Source organism: Enoplosus armatus, chromosome 7 (assembly GCF_043641665.1).
Source record: "Enoplosus armatus isolate fEnoArm2 chromosome 7, fEnoArm2.hap1, whole genome shotgun sequence".
Classification (NCBI taxonomy): domain Eukaryota; kingdom Metazoa; phylum Chordata; class Actinopteri; order Centrarchiformes; family Enoplosidae; genus Enoplosus; species Enoplosus armatus.
This window is the reverse complement of record NC_092186.1, coordinates 2,587,292-2,593,725: the sequence shown is the minus strand read 5'-3', so window position 1 is coordinate 2,593,725 and position 6,434 is coordinate 2,587,292.

Genomic DNA, 6,434 nt, shown 5'->3' with positions numbered 1-6,434 from the left:
TTTTAAAGTCTATATAGTAGCTTGAATGCTTACTTTGAGTTTCTAAGACATTAAAAATGAGGATTTTTATACACTTGCTTTAAACAGTTGATGGAAAGGAGTTATGTACAATATTTTTTCCTGTAAATTGGATATTTTCATACTGTATGATACGGGTTTCAATTGTTATATGTAGGTATTACTAGCTATTATTGTACATTGTAGAGTCTTTTTCAGAGATATATTATGAATGATACGATATTTGTTCTTTTGTTGAAGATGTATTTATTGAGATGTTTTATGTGAATGTAAATTTTGTTAAAGACGATATTTTATACTAAGTGTTTGCACTGCGATGATATTGACGTATTATGATTATAAAAATAAAGCCAGTGGGGACGTGTCTCCTGGAGTAAGAGCTCTTCCTGTGCTCAGTTTCACCAACACACACAAACACAGTGCATATGGAGAGGCCATCAAACTCCGTTATAAAGTTACATAACAGTAGAAAAACAGAGTAGCTGATGTAAGAAGCAACATCAGGGTCAATGTCAGCCTGATACCAACGGTGTTGTTCAGAAGGAGCCTCATGCTGATGTTATGAACACGTCTGCTACCAGCAAAACATGACAGCAGTGTGTGTGTGTGTGTGTGTGTGTGTGTAGAGAGCAGATACTGTACGATATGCGTAGATAACAAAGTGTGACAACCACCTGTTTCTGGTATTCAGTGCTCATAAAGTTCGTTAAGGGAAGAATGTTGAAAAGACAAACTCGTACAGTGAGTTCCTGTCAGGCAGCAGTCAGGTAGCAAAAACACAATGTGCTTCGGCAGGGTGCATGTGATGAGTAATTCATTCGTTTGGTAATAATAATGAGAATAGCCTTTATGCGTGTGCATTTTTCAAAATAAAGTGCTTCACAAAATAAACAAACAAAAACAGATAATATCTATTTGTACAATACAAAAGTGACATAACGGTCAATTAAAGCAGAAATGCAAGTTTATGAAAATGAGCTTTAAGGAAAGTCATTGAGGTAGCAACCGAGAAAAAGCAGCAAATCTTTTGTGCACGTTGGCTCGCCGGCTCATCAGGACAACAGTTGAGGCATCGTTAATGGAACTGATTACACCTGTGGATTTCTCTGACAGGTGCAGTTCCAATGTACCTGAACCTCCTAAATCTATATTGGAACCATACAAATGTGGACTTTTATTTTCTTCCTGATGAGTCTCTGAGAAGTTCACCTTTCCTCTCTCTAGTTTGTATCTTCATCATTCTCCCCTTGATAAACTTTGAGCACTGAATACCTGAAATGGGCGGGTATCCTGTGAGGGTTTTTTATTATTTATTTGCTGCATCACTGTACGCAGAGCAGCTCGACAAGCTGCCTTTTATACACCAAACTAACGGACACAATAAAATGAGCATCAAACTTAACGAGGAGCACCAGATCATTCGTGACTACGTGGCTGATCTTTAAAAACAAGGAAACGCGTCAAGTTTTCTGATCTGCCACCTCTTTAGTTACAGCCTGGTTAAGCTCAACTAAAACTACTTGGTTAAAAGGAAGTGACAATGACTGTTCGTACACCAGCGACTGACTGCGCTCACCAATTCTCTTCTGTTTCTGACGAGGACAGTCTTTCTGTTTCGGACACTGGAGGGGTCTGAAGTGTGGGAAAGGTGTCAGGACCTCAGACGGTTATACATGTTTCAGTCCCTCTCCTCACCCACCCTCCTCTTCACCCCCAAACAGAGGAATCTAACAAACGAACGGGGGGTTTTAAAAGGAAAACAAAACAAACGTGGGGCCTTATCATTGTGTCTGTTTGTGTGTCGAGCTGAATGCGAAGGGATGTTTCAAGTCCTGTCGCAGGAAGAACCGACTTCCAAACATTCATCAGTCAGTGAAAATGTGTGTGTGTGTGTGTGTTTGCTGCTGGTGTGTGTATAGTAAAGCAGCTGAAAGTGCTGTGGCATGCGGAGCATCCTGAGTGACAGGTTGTCATGGCAACACAACAAGACCGTGCCCTGACATGAAACCATCAAGGTTGTGTTTTTCAGCGGGTAAATGATAAACCAGTCAGCCGCCCTCGTTCTTCTGTTAGCGCTGTGGTTCGTGCAGATTGTGTGCAATCTCTCCAGAAGATGTCAATATTACACTTTTTGATGATAACTGAGAAATTTACAGCAGCCAGTGTGTTTTTGTTTGTGTGTGTGTGTGTGTGTGTGTGTGTGTTTGCCACCTGCTGGACTCTCAGTATCTCACACACTCTGAGATAAGCCAGCGGAAATGGGCCTTTTCAGGCCTCGTTTCCAGCTGTGGTGTAGCGGAACGGCCGTCTATCAGCAGCCGAGGGGAGATCAGGGCAGTGACGCAGCCGACCGGGACACTCCACAGGGTTAACGATAGTTTTACTGCCGCCGCCCCTCCCTCGCTTACCCAATGACCCCTTGTGTCATAACATCCCTTACCGTAAACCCCGCTGGAATCTGGACACTGGAGCGTGGGAGGAAAAACACAACCCCATCGTTTAAGTGTGTGTGTGTATATAACTTTATAACTTTGTATGTTCACTTTTGGATTTATTTGCACGCATGTTTGTGTATCTCTGCTTGTGTCGGTGTTTAAGTGAGTGCATTTTTGTGTGTGAGTGAGGCCAAACAAGTGGTGAACTTGCAGCTCAACATCAAACATGTCTTACGTCTGTAACGTGTACCTGAGAACAAACTGAGGACTTTCTCGCCATGAAAATAAAGAAGCCCAGGTCACCTGGATCAGCGGTTCCCAAACTCGGTTCAAGACCCCTGAATGGGTCACAAAGTATTAATCATAATTAAATGAGCAAATGAGCAGAGAGCTCTGGGTGTCGGCAACATGGAGGGAAGTTAAACATTGTTCATTTGCATATACCACCCATAATACTGGTGTATCGAACAGTTATTGCCAGTTTACGTAATGTAGCTAGCTAGTTTGACTTCAGTCATGTGTAATTCTGTTGCTAGGAGACACCTGTGGCGCCGTCCAATCAAAAGCAATCAACAATGTAGACATTGAGAGTTGTAACATAACTGCTAAAAAGATTATATTATATATATTATATTATTATATTTACTGCTAGTCCTCTGTACATATAGGTGTGACTGTGCTTTATCTATGTTCAATGGTAACTGGCTGCATTTATATAGCGTTCTTATCAAAGGTGCTTTACAATGTTGCCTCTCCTCCACTCACACACTGATGGTAGAGAGCTGCCATGCAGGGTGCTGGCCTGACCAAGGGAAGCAGATTCAGTGACGGGAGGAGCTGGGGATCAAACCTGCAGTCAGAGGACGACCCCCTCTACCTCCTGATCCACAGCCGCCCCAACTTACATGTGAACACACGGCGATATCTGTGTGTTTTAGAGTTCTTGCTATTCATGCCGTTTAGAGTGAGTGGAAAATGACATAAAACATAACGTTTTGTAATTTGAAGTGCATTGTGTTACTAAATGTAATTTAAAATCTTCCTTGTTCACATCATCATTAAAAAGTGTCAGGTCAGATATGTCATATTCCATATTACCTCGTTAGCTTTATCAGTTGGTTCAGTTAGCTACCAAACAGTTACAGCTGGCCTCTGGGTTGTAGATATTGATCAACAACTAATCTCTACGTACTGTAAGAACTAGCAACTACGACTAATAACTAGGCTAAGTTTCAACAGCTGCTAGAACTGGAACAGAATCCATAAATTAACAACTGATTCATATTTACAACTGCAGATTTGATGGATTGTTGTAATTTATAACTGTGGACTCATTGACATCAGAGAGTGACTGTTTAATAATCCAGTTCTAATGACTTCTGCGTAGTTACTGATGTCTTCTCGCTTTAGAGCATTAATAAGCCATTAGTTACGACTTTTAAACTCTTTATAAAGGCCGCCATTGTAGAAAGTGGAATCGTGTTTTTTCTGATGTTTTTCAAATCGTTGCTTTTTTTTGCGATGTCTTGGGGGGTTACAAGCCGAGGGGGACCAATGTTCTGGATCTGGATCAGGTTCAGAGTACAGGCTATTTGCTCCACTTACAGTCTCCCAGGACCGTCGCACTGTCAGCCACAGAGCACAGTTTAGAGTTAAAGCGCATGATTCATCCTGAAGGATTGCATTTCAGATCTGATCAAATCCATATGCAAGTGTTAATCTCTCAAATGTTTTCAGTGCACAGAAATGAAAATGTTCTTCCAAGAAATCTTGTGTCACAACAAAGCTTCAGCAAGGTTGTGAAACAAGATGTTTCCTCGAGGTCTCCAGCAAGAGCCAAAAACACAAACTGCTCGTTTCTGATTAGTAGAGAAAAAACATCCTCCCACAAGCTTGTTTCTCATCAAGGATTTCCCCAGTTCGAGAGTGTTATTCTCTGTCTTGTATGTTATGTTTTCCCTGCGAGCACATCGGCACAGATACACCCAGGGTCAATGAACTCCATGTTGTGTAAGAACAGCAGTGACCCTTACTAACGTCCTCCTGCCGCTCCTGCATGTTTGGTCTCTTCTGAACGTCCACGCAGATGGAATGTGACGAGCTGAGAGAAAACACCTTGAAACCCGCAGAAAATGTCATAATAACCAGAGCGGATCACGGTGACCTGAGATAAACTGATAAACCCTGTGGAAAACAGATGTAGATAACAATAAGTGGACCTACAGACTGACATCTCTAGACAGACACGGGACGTCCCAAAAATACACATATTTCCTCTCAGCCCTGCTGGCATCACATGGGTTTTGAGATATTTGTCTCTGAGGTGCCTCCATCCCGATACGATGGAGGTGATAGGAATTTATCATTTGTGGTACTCAAAGTATTGAAAAATGATGTTTAAAAAACAGCAGCACATCTTTAGAGAAGAATAATCCACTGTAAATCGTTTTGATGGACTGGTTCTACTTTCTACTGAAGACAGAGTCACTAAGTGTTAGCAGGGATATCTGTGGATGAACAGCAGTAAGCAGCAGGCGTTGTTTTTAGAAAGACGAAAGAGGAAGTTTCATTTTGAAAAACGTTCAGTGCTCGGAGGAGCACAAACACAATTATATTCCCCTCCTTCTTCTCTCTCAGATGCTGCTTCATAAACTGCTCAGCTGCTTGTGTTGAATGCAGACATAACTAAGGTGATGTGATTCTGTAATGCAAGGAGAAGGCCTACAGACGAGGACGATAGAAGTTTCTACCTGTTATAAATAACTCGGCGTGATGAATGTCTTTCTATCTTGCGAAGAAACTTGGACTGAAATCCTGTTTCTCTTTTGAAGCTACGAGGCTGAAGGCTCGCCGCTGCCACCTGTTTACTGGTTCTTGATTACGGTGATTTGTTGTACATGAAGACGTCAACACGACGTCCCCACATGTTGGACTCTATGTAACCAAGTTAAAACCACTCACTCATCAGTGTGCTTTGTATTCCAGAGTTGGCTTTAGATCTCTTTCCACAAGTCAACAGAGTTGTTGGTTTATTTTTTTAATTCATAAAGTTATTCTAAACCTTATTAAACCTCGATGAATCTGGTGTCTCTAACAGAACTAAAGACTAAATTCTAAAAACGACTCCTTTCCTAATTGTCTTCTTTTGCAAAAATACACTTTTTTCAACTGTAATACCATGCTACACGTGTTAGCCCCTCTTGAGGATGATGAAGTTGTGAAGTGAAGTGCAGCCAAAGAGAGTCAACATCACAATGAGTGGCGACTGTACACCCCACCAGTGTTCCTCACTGTATACGATCCTTCAGTCTTTATTCACTGCAGTGGAGTCTTTGATGTGCAGGTTCTGGACAGACTGTTCTATTGTAATTGAAGAAAGGATGTTCAGACACAGATTTGATGGAAAGAAAGGGGAGGAGGGTGAGTAAAATAACAGTGAGTTTGGATGGAAAACTCCATGTTCTTGCATGGGGACATAATAATGGTAAATCCTACCAACACAGCTTGCCTGACCCATTCATGAGATTGTTTCCAGTTAACTTTGCCAAGTGCAATCCTCTGGCTCGGACTTCCTCCTACTTCTCATTAGAGCCACGAGAGAGGGAAGCACTGCAGCTTAACACACACACACACACACACACACACACACACACACACACACACACACACACACACACACACAGTCACTCAGAGAGAGAGAGAGGAGGAAACTAAACACAATGGATGCTGGCGCATGGGAGCCTGGATTTCCTGGGTTTCCCACACACAAGTGTACAATCACAAGCTCACAAACATATACACTTATTCGAAAACACACCCAAACACGCTGTCACACACAGACACACACACACGTGAACCGCCATGCGACATGCCAAGACGCTGGGGTCTAACGAATAAATCCATTTCCCCATTCACAATATTAAAGCGGTGAGAGTGTCCCAAGACTCCTCCGCCATGAATGACCCCGGCTCTGTTTCAATG